Here is a 17,884-nt window from a genome sequence, read left to right on the forward strand (position 1 = left end):
GCTCATGCTACTGCTAAAGTTGTCTAGCTTCGTTGTCTTCTTTCTGACTTGAGCGTCCCTCAGTTTTCCTTGACCTCCCTCTATTGTGACAACCGCAGTGCTATTTAGATTGCATATAACACTGTCTTTCATGAGCATACCAAGCCCATTGAGATTGATTGTCACTTTGCTCGTCAGCATCTGCAGTCTGGTTCTATCTCACTTCATTTCGTCTCTTCAGCTTTGCAGCTTGCTGACTTCTTTACCAAGACTCACACCACTGCTTGATTTCAGTTTCTTCTTGGCAAACTCTCAGTGTTTTCTTCCCAAACAGCTTGAGTTTGAGCGGGGGTGTAAGAATAATATTAGTATATATATTATGTGAATATTGTTTCCTATTTAGAATTGGTTTAGGTTTATTCCTGTTGTTTCCTTTTTAGGATTGGTTTAGGTTTATTCTTGTTTCTTATTTAGGATTAGTGTTCTATATCTATTAAAATTCTATATCAGTGATGTATTTTTTTAGGATTAAGATTTAGTGTTCTATATAAGTGATGTATTCTTTGTTCAGTAAATACAATTGAATATACAAAAATTCTTCAGAATTTTTACAATTGGAGCAAAAAGGGGTAGCAATGTCAAGCTCTTGAGCAGACGCCTGAGGCAATCTTTCTAATTTTCTTCCTTGTCTTCCACAGTCTACGACTTGATCTAGATCTATTTCCACCCTTAGAAAATGATGGCCCTCTTACTCTGTCATGCTTCAGCCCACTCTCCATGTTTGATTCTCTATCAACCTGAACATTGTTTTTTCTGCGACATGTTCTAAGTTGCATAGACATGGTCTTGTTTACATCTGCAGTAGTTCGCCTAACACGTCTTCCTTCAAGATCAAGCCTATTTAATCTATTGAGACCCTGATATAGCGGAATTACATTAAACAAGGTAAATTGGTTGAAAAAATTCAATCAGTAGTACCCAAGGGAAGTACTTGAACAATATTAGGTTATCTCAAAAGAATCAAAGCCAACTTGTAAAGGCATGTCCAAAGTGTAACGAGATAAGCTTCAGCTGTTACACATTCAATTTTATGCATAATCCACAACATGTTCCACAACAATGCCTATCTTTTGGTTTTTCACTCTCCTGGCCATCTTTTTATTTTCTCTCCCCATCCTCCCAAACCAATATAAAATCGTTGAACTTCAAGAAGAATACAACCCAAACTGTAATTTTCTACCTATCTTGGGCTTATTAGCATGTTTAGAATCTCCAATTTGGTAAGAAAAACTGCATAGATCAAATTTTCAAGTATAACATTTGTCCCATACAATTAATCTGTGAGAGATTCAACAAATAAATAAAATTTAATGGTAGTGAGTAGAAAAATATAAATTATGCAGTGAAAAATATTTGTGAATAAAATTTTCAATTCACATTTTATCACATTCTTCTCCATCAAAGGTTTCCTAAAAAAAAAAATTCATCTTTCCACATGCATCATTATTACTGAGAGGAGTTTAATGTGTGTAAATTTATTTCATGAATAAAAAGTAACAAATTATGAGAGCTAAAAAACACCCACCTGCTGCTCTGAGACTTCTGGCAGCTTTGTAGTCATAACATTCTTCGCAAAATCTTTCTTTACTCTGACAGAAGATCTCTTTGTGATCCTAGGGATCTCCAAATCAAAACCATCACGGTTTTGATTTTCAATAGGCGTTGCCTGTGACCTATAAAATTACACATCTAATATTAGTAAATGTGTCTATGTCCTATATCATCTGTGTGAAATTTAGTGCTAGAAATTACTTCACCTCCATTCATACCACAAGAAAAGAGACAAAAATTTAGAAAAAAGAACAAAAGATGTAGGCAGGTCTTAGCTTTCGAAAGCCAGAAAGCCAGCATTTGTACCTCGATCATGTCTCTGCCTCAGATACATTACGAGAAAAGAAAAATAGCCTAACCCATAAATACAAATATACAAAGTAAAAACAGCTTGACAAAGCTCAAATAGTGTTCGTGGTTCTTTACCTTGCAATAGGGAACGTATTCATCTTTTATGCTAGCAATCATATTCTACATCCATAACAAACTCTTAAATTTTTTATGTTGCTCAACCTCCTCTAATATTTCTTTCTCCTGCTCAAATTTCTTAGCTACATTTTCCATTTCCGATATGTCACCTCGTACAAAAGTAATACGGTTTCTTTGACACAGGCAATTGCAGAACTAAATCTCTACATTTCAAAAGTAATGTCAGTAGCACTAATTCACTACAAAAAATTTGACTTTTTACGCCAGCAAAATGCTGTCGCAAATACTCCAAATGCCGTCTCAAAAGCTTTCTTGCGACGGTAAATGACTTTTAGCGACGGTAAGTGGGGGGTTGTAATAAAGGGCGTTGTTAAAAGGTTTTAGCGACGGCACAATGTCATTGCCTTTTTTTTGTGACGGCAAAGTTGCCTTTTTGCAATGAAATTCTACCTTTGCCATTAATATGTAAGAATCTGGGATTTTTTGAGACGACACTGTGTTGCCGTCGCTAAAAGTGTTATTTGTGATGGCAAAAATGCCGTCGCGAAAGTGTTTTATTGTGACGGGTAACCTGCCATCGCTAAAAGTTTATTTGAGACCGCATGACAACGCCGTCTCTAAAAGGTTATTTGCGACGGCAAATAATACCGTCGCGAAAGGTTTTTTTTAACTTTTGCAAATATCTTTTGCGACAGCATTGCTTATGTCGCAAAAGCAATCTAGTTCTAATGTTTTTTGAGACGGTGTAGTGCCGTCTCAGAAAAAAAAAAAAAAAAAAAAAAACTGCAATAAAATTATTAAAAATATGAAAATTACCTGTATTAAATGAAAAATAACTGAAAAATGAATCGATAATTACATAATAATATAAAAATTTCAGTATAAAAATAACAATTCATCCATAATAAAAATATTCTTCCATTCATAACAATACATCAGCAAAATTATCCCACTACATAATATTACATAATACATATACAATGTTTAAATACATAATGTTGTTCACAATTCAAAATAATGTAAATAAAAAAAAATTTCATCATGTTTCTTCCGTGGGTAACAAAAATAAAAATTAATCGCAATCTTCACACGTCTACATTCCACAAGAAGCAAACTGCTAATGGGAAAATATCTGAAAACAAAAAATAAAAATAATTAATGACAATATAATTATGTGTTAATATTTTAATTACAAAAAAACATAAAAAATTAACTACTATATAATTACAAAGATAATTAAGTAAATAATTTTGGCTAGACAGAAATCCGGCTCTAACTCCCAAATCGGGAACTCGATTCGAGCCCCGTCTTCTCCCACAAGTCTCTCGTGCCTAGGCGGTCGTGTGTGCCAAGTTTTGTGCTACTCCAACGCCGTTTGATGATTTTGGGACATTAACACCTCAAATTCTAAGTTTCTTAAGAAATTAGTTTGTTTCTTAAGAGTGAAATCCGGCTCTAACTCCCAAACTGGGAACCCAATTGGACTCCCGTCTTCTCCCACAAGTCTCTCGTGCCTAGGTGGTCATGTGTACCAAGTTTCGTGCCAAATCGACGCCGTTTGGAGATTTTGGGACGTCAACACCTCGAATTCAAATTTCTTAAGGAACTAGTTTACTTAGACCGAAATTCAGCTCTAACTCCCAAACCGGGAACCTGATTCGAGCCCCGTCTTCTCCCACAAGTCTCTTGTGCCTAGGCGGTCGTGTGTGCCAAGTTTTGTGCCAATCCAACCCCGTTTGGTGATTTTGGGGCGTCAATACCTCGAATTCAAGTTTCTTAAGGAACTAGTTTGCCTAGAGTGAAATCCGACTCTAACTCCCAAACCAGAAACCCGATTGGAGTCTCGTCTTCTTCCACAAGTCTCTCATCCCTAGGCGGTCATGTGTGCTAAGTTTCATGCCAAGCTGAAGCCGTTTGGTGATTTTGGGGCGTCAACACCTTGAATTAAAATTTCTTAAGGAACTAGTTTTGCCTAAACCGAAATTCGGCTCTAACTCCCAAATCGGGAACCCGATTCGAGCCTCGTCTTCTCCCACAAGTCTCTCGTGCCTAGGCGGTCGTGTGTCCCAAGTTTCGTGCTACTCCGACGCCGTTTGATGATTTTGGGACATTAACACCTCAAATTCTAAGTTTCTTAAGAAATTAGTTTGTTTCTTAAGAGTGAAATCTGACTCTAACTCCCAAACCGGGAATCCGATTCGAGTCCCGTCTTCTCCCACAAGTCTCTCGTGCCTAGGCGGTCGTGTGTGCCAAGTTTCATGCTAATCCGACGCCGTTTGGTGATTTTGGGGCGTCAACACCTCGAATTCTAAATTTCTTAGGGAACTAGTTTGCCTAGTTTGCTTAGTTTGCTAATGGTAGACATGACCTTTTACACCTTGTGTTTTGCTTCTTTGTGTGGTTAAATTCCAACCCATATGAATAAATAAGCAAAAGCAAACCTAAAACGCACTTCCATATCTATGATGCCATGAACACATCAAAATGCTTGTATTTTTTAACCACTCAAAATCTCATAGTAATAGCTAAGGGAACAATCAAGATTCAACTACCTACTATATTTGCCTCCATTAGTAGTTCAAACACTAGATTCAATTAAATTAATATAGTAAACCATCAATATGCATAGAACATAATTTGCTATAAATCATATTAATATCAACAGTAAATGAAAAGCTATATCAAAGCATGCACACATGCAATTCTAGATGTGGTAGCAAGCAAATGTAGGAAGTGGACTAAGAACAGCACCATAACGAGTTACATGAAGCTGCATGGTCAATTTCCCATAATCTAATCAACTGAGTTGATATAGTAAACAAGCCTACGGTACTAAAAACAAACACCACCTCATAGTTATAAAAACATCTATAAGCACAAGTGCAGCCAAACATACCCTTGCAACTATCCATGCAACCCTTAATCTCTACCACGACTTATCAAGAGTTTCAAAATCAACCATTGACTCATTTTAACCCAATATTTTACCCTTAATGAGCCAAATCTATCATTTTACCCTTATCATCCCAAAAGTCATCAAATAATCCAATATGTTTGTAGACACAAATTTTAAAACATGAAGTGTTTTAACACATTTCAAAATTTATGTTACAAATGTCCACTGTTTAGTTTTTGGACTAAACAGTGTTGATTATTTGAATAGCAGGTTCTTATTTCTGATCTGTATTTCAGATCGTTAATTACACATTTTATACAAATGAAACCTCCGATTAATGAAGAACAAAATAAACAACAAAAGACAATTTAAGAAAAATAAATATTTTATTGAAATTGTTATGGGTTTTGAACCCTCGAATACAAAATACAATACTTGGGTTTGGAACCCTTTACCTATTCATCACCATTAGCGTAGGCTCTTGAGTTCTCTAGGCTTCTCTTCTTATTTCTGGTAATGATTTCTTTAGCTCTCAATTTCTTTCTCTCTCTCTCTCTGATCTTTTCACCTCTGATTTTCTGATCTCCATCTTGTGTGATGGTCCTCATATTTATGGAGGGCTATCAGGTTTTAGGTATGCTTCATCTTCAATTTGAATTTCAAATTGAATGATAGCGCCTATTTGAATTTTGAATAATAGCGCTATCTGATTAATCGTATATCTGATTAACCAGATTGATCTTTAAGGTTTCATCCTATGTGGTGTCCTTGCTGTAGGCTCTACAGGTGTCATCTTTTGTAGGCTCCACGTGTCACTTAAGTATCTTGAATAACGTTGTTGAGATGCAACGTCGTTTTATTTATGTATTTCAACGGATCATATTGATCTTTTTTTAGGAAGTGATTACCTAGAACCTTCCTATCATAGACTATATACGTGTCATAAATTTAGTTGAAATTTATGTGCCAACAAATGCCCCTTGTGACTTGCACAAGTGAATTTTCTTAACTGTACGAGTCACGACGATTTGGCACTTTTATCTGGATGATCTTTAGGTCTTGGATGGGATTATTTCTTTGCTTTGGACCTTGGCCTTTTTTTTTTTTTTGGTTGACGGCTCTTTTTCCATGGGCTCTTTTACTTTTATTGCATGAGTTCTTTTTGTGGACTTGATTTTTTTATTTTTTTATTTATTTTTTATTTTTTATTTTTTTTAAAGGGTCATGAGTAAGGTCCAAGATTTAATTAGACATTTCCTTTTATGGGCCTCCAATTTGCCACCATTTTTTTATTTTTTTTGAAGGGTCATGAGTAAGGTCCAAGATTTAATTGGGCATTTCCTTTTGTGGGCCTCCAACTTGCCACCATTTTTTTTTTTTTTTTTTGCAGTAGATTGTTTTCTAGGCCATCATGGATTTTTCTAAACCATCATGGACCATTTCTTTTCTAGGCCACCATTTTTTTTAAATTGGGCCTTTTCTTTTGTGGGCCTCCAACTTGCCACCATTTTTTTTTACAACAGATTTTTTTTCTAGGCCATCATGGATTTTTCTAGACCATCATGGACTTTTCCTTTTCTAGGCCACCATTTTTTTAATGGGCCCTTTTCTTTTGTGGGCCTCCAACTTGCCACTTATTATTTTTAGGATTTTTTTATAGCAGATATATATATATATATATATTTTAGGAGTTTGTCTAAATGGAATAGGATGGATTGGCATTGGTAGGATTTCTAATCCTACACAAACTCTTACTTAGTATTTCAAATCCTACCTAAACTCTTGCTTCTTTGAAGTATTTTAGGAGACCACTACCTCCCTTCTTAAGCCAAAATATTTGCTTATATAATACCTATCCATGCATGTAGACAATAGATATTTTTCCTCCTACAACTTTGTTCTTCCAACAGAATTTTTTATTTTTTATTTTTTTATTTTTTTCAACAATTTTCAGCAGTCCCTTTGTTAGAAATGGGCGCCCATGTGGCATGACCCTTTTCAGACTTTTGAACCTTATCCAAATGGGTTTTGAATTTGAATTCAAACCTATTTGGATAGCCACTCAGGATATATATCTATCATATCCTGATATGGATAAATGATATAGATATCAGATATTATCTCATATAACTAATATGGATAAATGAGATAAATAGAATATATATCTGATATATGGGATATGGGTGATTAACGTATGTTTGAGTTTTTTCCCATATACTGACTCTCTCCCAAAAACAACGATCAAAGCCATTTGCACTGTGGTTTGTGTGGGTGATATTCACTATTGTAATATCACCCCATTGCTGGGTTGATTGACGAGATTCAGGAAGCACGTGATTTACCCACGAGATCTTTCAATTCAGACTCTGTTTGAAAGGTATGACCATAATTTTTATTCCGCTGCGTTATACTTTGTTTACATTGGTATCAGAGCGTTAATGGATATTTTCGTGTTTCCTTTAATCATGTGTATATTTTTATATGTATATGTATACATTATATACATGAATGTTTGTAAAGGATAACAAAAATCTACTTTTATTAGACTAAGAGCATAAATATATTTTTTTTAAGTTCATTAATGTCTTTTTTAATACCATAAATGGTTTTATTTTGAAATAAGGAGTCCAGCAGTACAAAAATCGGACCAGAAAACACCCTGGAAGGCGGCGCGTGGTCTACACGCGCCACCTGACGCTGTGAGCCGCTCCCACGTGCTGCCACGCACTTCCACGCGCCAGATGCCCTGCCGACGCACCTGCACGCGCCCTCACGTGCCCGTCAGCGACGCTGTCCACGCGCGCCCTCCGCGCCACGCACGCGTGCCGTGCCCCGAGCCGCGGACTGAGCCGCGCACCGAGCCGCGCTCTGAGCCGTGCTCCGAGCCGCACTCTGAGCCGCGTGCTGAGTCGGGCTCGCTGAGCCGTGCCGTTTTCCTCCGCCGGCTCGGCTGGCTTGGCTACTGATGTATTAGGCGCTGTTTGTTTTGTTTTTAATTCTGAATTGTGTTAAATGGTCATAATTAATTCATTATAGATTTGTTTTATGCGTAGTTAGTACTGTTATACTCAGAATCAAATTTTCTATATTCTGTAAAATTTTGAAAATTTTATAAAAATAAAAAGTATTTTTCCTATGATTATAATTCATTATTTATGCTTTAAAATGATTCTGGTATTGCATAAATTATTTTCTGGGGTTGAAATTTTTATTGTAGACTTCTGAAAGGTTTTACTATTTACTGGTAATATTGTCTCAGTTTATCAGTTTCTGGATTTTTTATTTCTAATTTTATGTGTATTTATTAGTTATTTAAAATTCCAGAATATTTCAGAAAAATTTCAGAAAATTTCAGAATGATGTACATTTTAATTATGGCATAATCTGAATATTGTTTCTGTTTATCAGTTTCTGAATTTTTTTTATTTCTAATTTTATGTGTGTTTATTAGTTATTTAAAATTCCAGAAAATTTCAAAATGATGTACACTTTAATTATGGCATAATCTGAATATTGAATACAGCATATTTTTGGGTTTGTAATATGTTGCAATTAAAGAAGCATGATTAGTTATTTATTTATTTATTTGAATTCCATTATTAAATAAATATAGCATAAGTTGTTTGTAAATTTACATTGAGATGCTATTGTATGGAATTTATCATGCTTTGTATATGCCATAAGTAGTGGGAGATTGTTTGATTGTTTTTTGTGCATGGAATTAAATTAAATTTTGATAATTATCACTAGAGGCGCAAGAGATGATTACGAGCATAGCAAATTTTCGATCTTAAGATATGTGTAAAATTATCATTACTTAATTTAGATTCTTTTTGCTGCAAAATATTTTGTTTTGTGATGTTATCATTAATATCCCCTGCGCATTTATTTACTCTGTAGATAGAAATGGCTGCTAAGACAATGGTGGCAGACTTAACTAAGGGAGAGAAATTGGATGGCGACAATTATGATATATGGTGCCGTAAGATCCAATACCTCCTCAATGAGCAAGAAGTGTTGACCACACTTGAACAAGCGATGGTTAAGCCAGAGCAGGGCAATACAACTCAACATCGTCGTGATCTTGAAGCCTTTCAGACTTGGCGTAACAAAGATCGGCGTGTGCGCTTTACTATGTTGAGCAGCATGCACAACGACTTGATTAGTGAGTTTGAGCATTGCCCGACTGCATTTGAGATGTGGGAAGCTCTCAAGCAAAAGTTTGGTATTACCTCTTTGGCAAAGCTACGTGGGCTAACTATGAAGTTTGACTCATATTAGAAAAGGGCGCATCACTCGATGAAGCAGCATTTGAGAGTCATGTCAGCCATGATACGTGAGCTTGCGACTGCTGGGCACAATTTGACTCAAGAGCAGCAAGTACAGGCTGTGATACGCTCTCTGCCAAATTCTTGGGAGCAGAATAAGCAGAACATGATGCATAATGAGAGTGTGAAAACATTCGAAGACATATCGCGTCATTTGGAGCTAGAGGCTGAGCGCCTTGAGACGGCTAAGTTTGATGGTTCTGCTATGGTGGTTGAGTCAAGCTCACGTAGGACTTCTCAGTTCAAACGTGGAAAAGCAAAAGGTGCCCCTAAGAAGCAAGCAGCAGCTACGCTTAAGCCCAATGGCGTTAGAAATTTCAAGCGTAGGGGCAAGAGAGGTGGTAAGAAGGCAAAGGCTAAATTGACATGCTTTAACTGTAACAAAGAAGGACACTTCGCTCGGGATTGCCCTGAGCAGAAGAAGGTACTCCCTTACTTAATTTCTCATATTCAATGCTTTGTGTCTAGTCAAGCATTAATTGCTCATTCTCCTCACTTTTGGGTTGTAGACTCCGGAGCAACAGACCACATCGCGAGGGACAGAGTAGGGTTCGTTGAGTATCGTCGAGTACTTGCTGGGAGCAGAAAAGTTTACATGGGGAACGAGTCCAGTGTGGAGGTGCTTGGCATTGGCACATTCAAGCTGGGAATGCGACGAGGGTACACCTTGTATCTTCATGATGTTCTTTATGCTCCGGATATTTGGTGAAACTTAGTTTCAGTTATTAGCATGATGAGCCTTGGTTTTAGCTTTTGTTTTGAGAATAATGGTGTTAGCATTTATTTGGGAACAATTTTTTATGGTTTTGGTTATCTTTCAGATGGTTTTTTAGTTTTGGATGTGGACGATTCTAGTCTTAATAAAAATGTCAATGGCTCTGTTTCTAATATTGCATCTTTTGGTGATAATGATTCTATGAGATGGCATGCTAGATTAGGCCACATAGGGCAAGACAGGATGACTAGATTGGCTAGAGAAGGTCTTTTAGGCCCACTCGCTAGAGTCACTTTGCCTACTTGTGAGCACTATCTTGCTGGAAAGGCAATAAGGAAACCATTTGGGAAAGCCATAAGGGCATCTATCCCATTGCAACTTATTCATTTTGATATATGTGGACCAATGAATGTGAGGGCAAGGCATGGAGCCCCTTATTTCATCACATTTATAGATGATTGCACGCATTTTGGTCATGTCTATTTGATTTCTCACAAGTCAGAAGCATTGGATTGCTTTAGACGGTATGTTAATGAGGTTGAGAATCAATTAGACAAGAGCATTAAGGCTCTAAGGACTGACCGAGGACGTGAGTATCTATTTGAGCAATTTAAAGTGCTCTGTGAGGAAAAAGGAGTTATCAGGCAATTGACAATTCCTAGGACTCCGCAACAAAATGGTGTAGCGGAGAGAAGGAATCGCACATTGCTTGACATGGTTAGATCAATGATGGCGCAAGCTAATCTTCCAATTTCTTATGGGGAGATGCTTTGTTGACTGCTGCCTACGTTCTTAACCGTGTGCCCTCCAAATCAGTTCCTTCCACCCCATATGAGATGTGGACTAGCAAAAAGCCTGATTTGGGCAATTTGCGACCTTGGGGTTCGGCAGCTTACATACACAACGCTTCTCATAAGTTTGGGAAGTTGGGCCCTAGAGGAAAGAAGTGTATCTTCATTCGCTATAGTGAGCATTCTAAGGGCTATGTGTTTGTTGGGGAGCATCCGGATGGAAGTGTGACTGAAATTGAGTCACGAGATGTGGATTTCCTAGAGGAGGATTTCCCTAGCAGATGTGAGGTAACTAGAGAAGTAGAACTCTATGAGATGGAGGATCTACGTGAAGGCGCACCTAGTAGCCTAGTAGAGAATGAGGAAATAATTCCTCAAGCTCCTAGGGACAGTGGGAGCGATCTACCTGCCCATGGATTAGATCCAATGGATGAGGATTCTTAGGATTCTCAACTACGTAGAAGCAAACGTGGAGCTATACCCCGTCGTCGTTTTGAGATTGAAGGGGAAGCATTCATGATTGCTCCGAGTGATGAGATGGAGCCTAAGAATCTCGAAGAGGCTCTCTCATCCCCTGCTAGTAAAGAATGGAGTACTGCAATGGATGAAGAAATAGAGTCTATGAAGAAAAATCATGTCTGGGACTTGGTTGATTTGCCGCCAGGGCACAAGATTATTGGGAACAAATGGGTTCTCAAAATCAAGCGCAAGGCGGATGGTTCCATAGAAAGGTATAAGGCTCGCCTAGTGGCGAAAGGTTACACCCAACGAGAGGGTGTGGACTATGAGGAAACTTTTTCACCAGTTGTAAGGTTTGCCTCTATTCGCCTAATCCTGGCCATAGTAGCTCAGTTGGACTTAGAGCTATATCAGATGGACGTTAAAGCTGTATTTCTCAATGGAGAATTGGATGAAGAGATCTATATGGATCAACTAAAAGGCTTTGTGGCAGTAGGTCAAGAGCGCAAAGTTTGCAAGTTTCAACGATCTATTTATGGCTTAAAGCAATCATCTAGACAGTGGAATCTGAGATTTCATCAAGCCATTGTTTCTAATGGGTTTACGATGATTGATGAAGATCACTGTGTGTACGTTAAGCGGTCCAAGGACATTTTTCTGATATTGTCATTATATGTAGATGACATATTATTAGCTGGAAATGACAAGGAGGTGATTGTCGCCACTAAAATGTGGTTATTCTCTACATTTGAGATGAAGGACATGGGTGAGGCGAGCTATGTGCTCGGTGTTAAGATCCTTAGGGATCGCTCTAGGAGACTTCTTGGTTTGTCTCAAGGGACTTATATTAAGACTATTCTAGAGCGGTTCCAGATGCAGAGCTGCAAACCCATTGACACTCCTGTTGCAAAAGGCGAGAGCCTAAGCCTTGATATGGGTCCTAAGACTCAAGAAGAAAATGAAAAGATGGCCCGTGTTCCCTATGCAAATGCTATTGGAAGCTTGATGTATACCATGATGTGTACACGTCCTGACATTTGTTATGCAGTCGGATTAGTGAGTTGTTACCAATCCAACCCAGGACCAGCTCATTGGAAAGCATTTAAGAGGATATTACGATATCTTAGAGGGACTGCAGATTACACACTTTGCTACCAGAGTTCAGATCTACATCTAGTTGGCTATTGTGATGCTGACTGGGGAGGAGACCTAGATGAGCGTAAGTCTACTTCAGGATATGCTTTCATGCTTAGCGATGGCGCTATTTCTTGGAGCAGTAAGAAGCAATCCTGTATCGCCTTATCGACTATGGAGGCTGAGTTTGTGGCTTGTTCATCTGTCGTTCAAGAAGCCGTGTGGTTAAGGAGATTCCTTCTGCATTTGGATATTGTCACACACACTTCAGACCCTGTGACTATCCATTGTGACAGCATGGTTGCACTCGCTTACGCTAAGGATCCTAAATACCACGGCAGAACTAAACACATTGATGTAAGGTTCAACTTTATCAGAGACATTTTGGCACAGAAAGAAGTGATCATGGAGCACATCCCTACGAGTCGCATGGTTGCAGACCCTTTGACTAAGCCCATTACTAGAGATATTTATCTTACTCATGTTAGGGCTTTAGGACTACGTAGGTGGTGATATTTTTATGTGTATTCAGTTGAACTCATTTTTTTTGGGGATATTTATGCCATTAGTATTCATATTTGTTTCTATTACACATTTATGTTTACTACTTTTAGCAATGGTTTGTGAATTAGAATACACAAAATAATTAAATTGATGTTAGCAGGCAAGATTGGCTCACTCACACGAGCAATCGCCCTTAGCGCTAGGTAGCGAGTAAGGATGAGACTAGAAGCTAAAATTATCCACTAGCTATGTCGCCTTGGTTGGAGCTAAGATGAGGTCTTGTTAGAGACCGACCATGGATATGAGAGTACCCACTTTTTCCATGATATGCCTGTTATGGATAGCCAGATGCGAGATCTCATTTGATGCCTGAGAGGTGAGCAAATAGAGAATTCGAGTTAGACGCTAGGAAGCGACTCGTGCGCTTAAGAGCGACTAGACTAAGATCTGTATGGTGTGTGAGTTTAACATCACTCTTTGGAAGAGTAACTCCACTATAACATGAATTCATACTGCATGTGATTATCGACCCGTTAGCGAGGTGAAAGAATGGATCCCTGCTTCTTCACCGTGTGAGTCCTAAAAGTCATTTTTGCCTAAATGACTTCACTTTGTGCCTTTTGTGACCTTTGACTATGTCATAAGATGAGGAGTTGATGTTCAGCTACTTTGGTATGTTGCCTGAGGTCATGTATGATTCGGCTTTAAGGGACATTACTGGGAAAGCGGTCAATTTCAAATTGAATGATATGAGGGTGAAGGGAAGATCATCTAGTTCTACATCTCTACTCTATATTCACTATCGACAACTCACATCGCTCTTTATAGGATGCTAATTGGGTGTGAATATAATGCGGGACCTAGGAGAGTCAAACATGCTCTTTGAGGGATTAGAGATGTTTTTGGACTGATGTAGCTAGATGGGTCTGGGTACATGAGACACTATTTCTGTTCTTTTTGGGTTGATGTCTCTATGCTGACTCATATTGAGTTTCTAGTATAGAGCTCCCACTTGCAGGTGTTCTCAGCGGTCACACGGTGCATTGGCTAGTATGAGATTGTTCATTTTTGAGGAGATTAAGGTAGAGATGTGGCAGTGTCATGCCAACTCATGTGCGATTGGGAGATGTTAGAAATGGGCACCCATGTGGCATGACCCTTTTCAGCCTTTTGAACCTTATCCAAATGGGTTTTGAATTTGAATTCAAACTTATTTGGATAGCCACTCAGGATATATATCTATCATATCCTGATATGGATAAATGATATAGATATCAGATATTATCTCATATAACTGATATTATCTCATATAACTAATATGGATAAATGAGATAAATAGAATATATATCTGATATATGGGATATGGGTGATTAACGTATGTTTGAGTTTTTTCCCATATACTGACTCTCTCGCAAAAACAACGATCAAAGCCATTTGCACTGTGGTTTGTGTGGGTGATATTCACTATTGTAATAACACCCCATTGTTGGGTTGATTGACGAGATTCAGGAAGCACGTGATTTACCCACGAGATCCTTCAATTCAGACTCTGTTTGAAATGTATGACCATAATTTTTATTCCGCTGCGTTATACTTTGTTTACACCCTTTTTTTTTTCATTTTAATCAGGTATACTTCTCTTTTTTAACAGCATGTATTTGTTTATTAGCATTTTTTTTTTAACCCAAATATGAACACAAAATTTTTTTGAAGAACAAACCAACGCAAGTTTTTTTTTTTTTTTTTTTTAAAGAACTAATCATTCCTTCAACAAGAGAACAGAGTAGCCTACAGGCTACACAGCAAATATACATTTGCAAACAAACACAAAACACATATATCTTCATCTTGTTTAACAGCATCATCATCTACCAATAATAATGGTGATTTGATTTGGATGATTGATTTCCATGTCAATGTCTTCTGATGTTGTTCTTCAATAGCATCTCATGCAACTCAGCCATATCTATATCGTCTGCGTGATTCTCCGGCCTGTAGTACCCTGTCGTTAGAAACTTTTTTTTTTTTTTAAAGGTTTCAAAAAAAAAAAATTCAAACTGTTTGGCAACCCTTTTTTTGTAGACCATGAATCTAAATAGACCAAACAAAGTCCCTGTCACAGAACTTTTTTTTTTTTTTTTTATATAGACCTCTGTTTTTTTTTAAAAAAAAAAAGGTTTCAAATTTTTTATTTTTTTATTTATTTTTTTTTCAAACTGTTTAGCAAACCTTTTTGTTTGTAGACCATGAATCTAAATAGACCAATGATTGGCAGATGGCTAATATTTGGGTTATAATCTAGAGGTAAACAAAGTCCCTCGGATGTCCATATCTGCTGGGGCCTCCCATGACATAAATTTTTAGAAATAGTCGGGATGTTATGCTAACCAATTAAAAATTTGTGTATGTTAATCTAAAGAAAATCAGGAACTATTCTTCTGTTGTCAAATAACATTAGATTTGGGCCTCCAACTTGTCAATAAACGTCCCGATTTAGACCAAAATTAGGTTCCTGTACAAAGACATGACAGTTTACCTCTAGATTCATCATGATGGTATTTAACATCAGGTTTGTTCCAAAAATTTTAATTGTACAGGAACTTCCCAAATATGAACACAGAAATTATTTATTTATTTTATTTTTATTTTTGTTTTTATTTTTATTTTTTTTTCAAACTATTTAGCAAACCTTTTTTTTTTTGTAGACCATGAATCTAAATAGACCAAACAAAATGATTTTTTTGTAGACCATGAATCTAAATAGACCAAACAAAATGAGATTATTTATTTGCTTTGGCCCTTGGGATTTTTTTTTTTTTTTGTTAAAAGTCGAAAATCAGCCTTGCCCCCTCGTGATTCGTACAAGTGAATTTTAATTGTACGAATCATGATGACTAATTTTATTTTTATTTTATTTATTTATTTTTTAACAATTCTTTCATGTCTTTTTATCTCTGTTGCAGGCAACACGCAAGGCATCAGAGTTTGTTTGCAGGTATCATTGCCCCTTCTAGCCTAATAGCAATGAGTGGCTTGAATCCTTGGCAGTGATTGTGTCCTTCATCCCAATGGCTTGAATCCTTGGCAATGAATGTGTCCTTCACCCCAATGGCTTGAAACCTTGGCAGTGATTGTGTCCTTCACCCCAACGGTTTGAATCCTTGGCAGTGATTGTGTCCTTCACCCCAATGGGTTGAATCCTTGGCAGTGATTGTATCCGTCACCCCAATGGGTTGAATCCTTGGTAGTGAATGTGTTCGTCACCCCAACGGCTTGAAACCTTGGCAGTGAATGTGTCCGTCACCCCAACGGCTTGAATCCTTGGCAGTGATTGTGTCCTTCACCCCAACGGCTTGAATCCTTGGCAGTGATTGTGTCCTTCACCCCAACAGCTTGAATCCTTGGCAGTGATTGTGTCTGTCACCCCAACAGCTTGAATCCTTGGCAGTGATTGTGTCCGTCACCCCAACGGCTTGAATCCTTGGCAGTGATTGTGTCATTCACCCCAACGGCTTGAATCCTTGGCAGTGATTGTGTCTGTCACCCCAACGACTTGAAACCTTGGCAATGAATATGTCCGTCACCCCAACAGTTTGAATCCTTGGCAGTTATTGTGTCCTTCACTCCAATGGTTTAAATCCTTGGCAGTGAATGTGTCCTTCACCCCAATGGCTTGAAACCTTGGCAGTGAATGTGTCCTTCACCCCAATGGCTTGAAACCTCGGCAGTGATTGTGTCCGCCACCCCAACAGCTTGAATCCTTGGCAGTGATTGTGTCCTTCACCCCAATGGCTTGAATCCTTGGCAGTGATTGTGTCCGTCACCCCAACGGCTTGAAACCTTGGCAGTGAATGTGTCCGTCACCCCAACGGTTTGAATCCTTGGCAGTGATTGTGTCCTTCACCCCAATGGTTTAAATCCTTAGCAGTGAATGTGTCCTTCACCCCAATGGCTTGAAACCTTGGCATTGAATGTGTCCTTCACCCCAATGGCTTGAAACCTTGGCAATGATTGTGTCCGTCACCCCAACGGCTTGAATCCTTGGCAGTGATTGTGTCCTTCACCTCAATGGTTTAAATCCTTGGCAGTGAATGTGTCCTTTACCCCAATGGTTTGAAACCTTGGCAGTCAATGTGTCCTTCACCCTAATGGCTTGAAACCTTGGCAGTGATTGTGTTCGTCACCCCAATGGCTTGAATCCTTAGCAAGGGGCTTTCGTCAATTTCTTTATATTATGGCATTTTGCCTTCACTAACCTCTTTTTTTTTTATTATTATTATTTTTTTAGGAAGCATGGAAAAGGCACTTGAATATCTTCGATGTGACGAGAGGAATGTATTGGATAAATCTGGTCCGAAAATAATTCGGCACAAACCTATCACTGCTTTATTGTCACCTACCGAGTTGGACCCCTACATCCCTTTACATACGGCTTCCGAAGACTTGATCTATACAGGAATTCGAAACTGCTGTGAGATTCTCGAAAAAGGGCACTCCAAATCAATTGGTTCATTCCCTGTCTCAATCCTTCGTCCATTTTCTGAAGACCTTCACTGCTCCGAATTTAATACTCTTCTTAAGAGAATGAAGCATGAAAAACTGAAGTGGGATAATTCTTTTAATGTCCGTGGCATTTCTACCCATTTGCAATCCCCTATATGGATTTTTTGGTTGAATGATGTTCTTTCCACATTTGCCCCTATTTTGAAGAAGTGTGGGATTTATGCTGCAATCTATGTATCCCAATTTGCTTATGCTAGGAATGTCTCCCTCCTCAAAGGATTCTTAGAGCGATGGTCACCCGACACCAACACTTTCCACACCATTTACGGCGAACTAGGGATCTCTTTATGGGACCTTCATCGCATTAGCGGGCTTCTTATCCATGGCGAGTTTTATGAAGAGTTCACCCCCTCCAATGACATTTTATATTCGTCCCAGACATCCAAGGCGTGTTGTGGGCTTTTCAACATTTATGCCAGCTCTTTTCAATCCAAGAAGTTTAACCACTGGACTTTCAAATTCATTGATGAATCCC

At 38.2% G+C, this 17,884-nt stretch overlaps 1 pseudogene; it reads right to left on the bottom strand.

Moving 5' to 3' along the window:
* Window positions 1–617: 617 nt before the first annotated feature.
* Window positions 618–17,884, bottom strand: part of LOC114299887 (lysine-specific demethylase JMJ13-like) — a 39,700-nt pseudogene continuing 22,433 nt past the window's right edge.

The sequence above is a fragment of the Camellia sinensis genome, chromosome 1, assembly GCF_055761805.1.
Source record: "Camellia sinensis isolate YWXY chromosome 1, ASM5576180v1, whole genome shotgun sequence".
Lineage (NCBI taxonomy): Eukaryota > Viridiplantae > Streptophyta > Magnoliopsida > Ericales > Theaceae > Camellia > Camellia sinensis.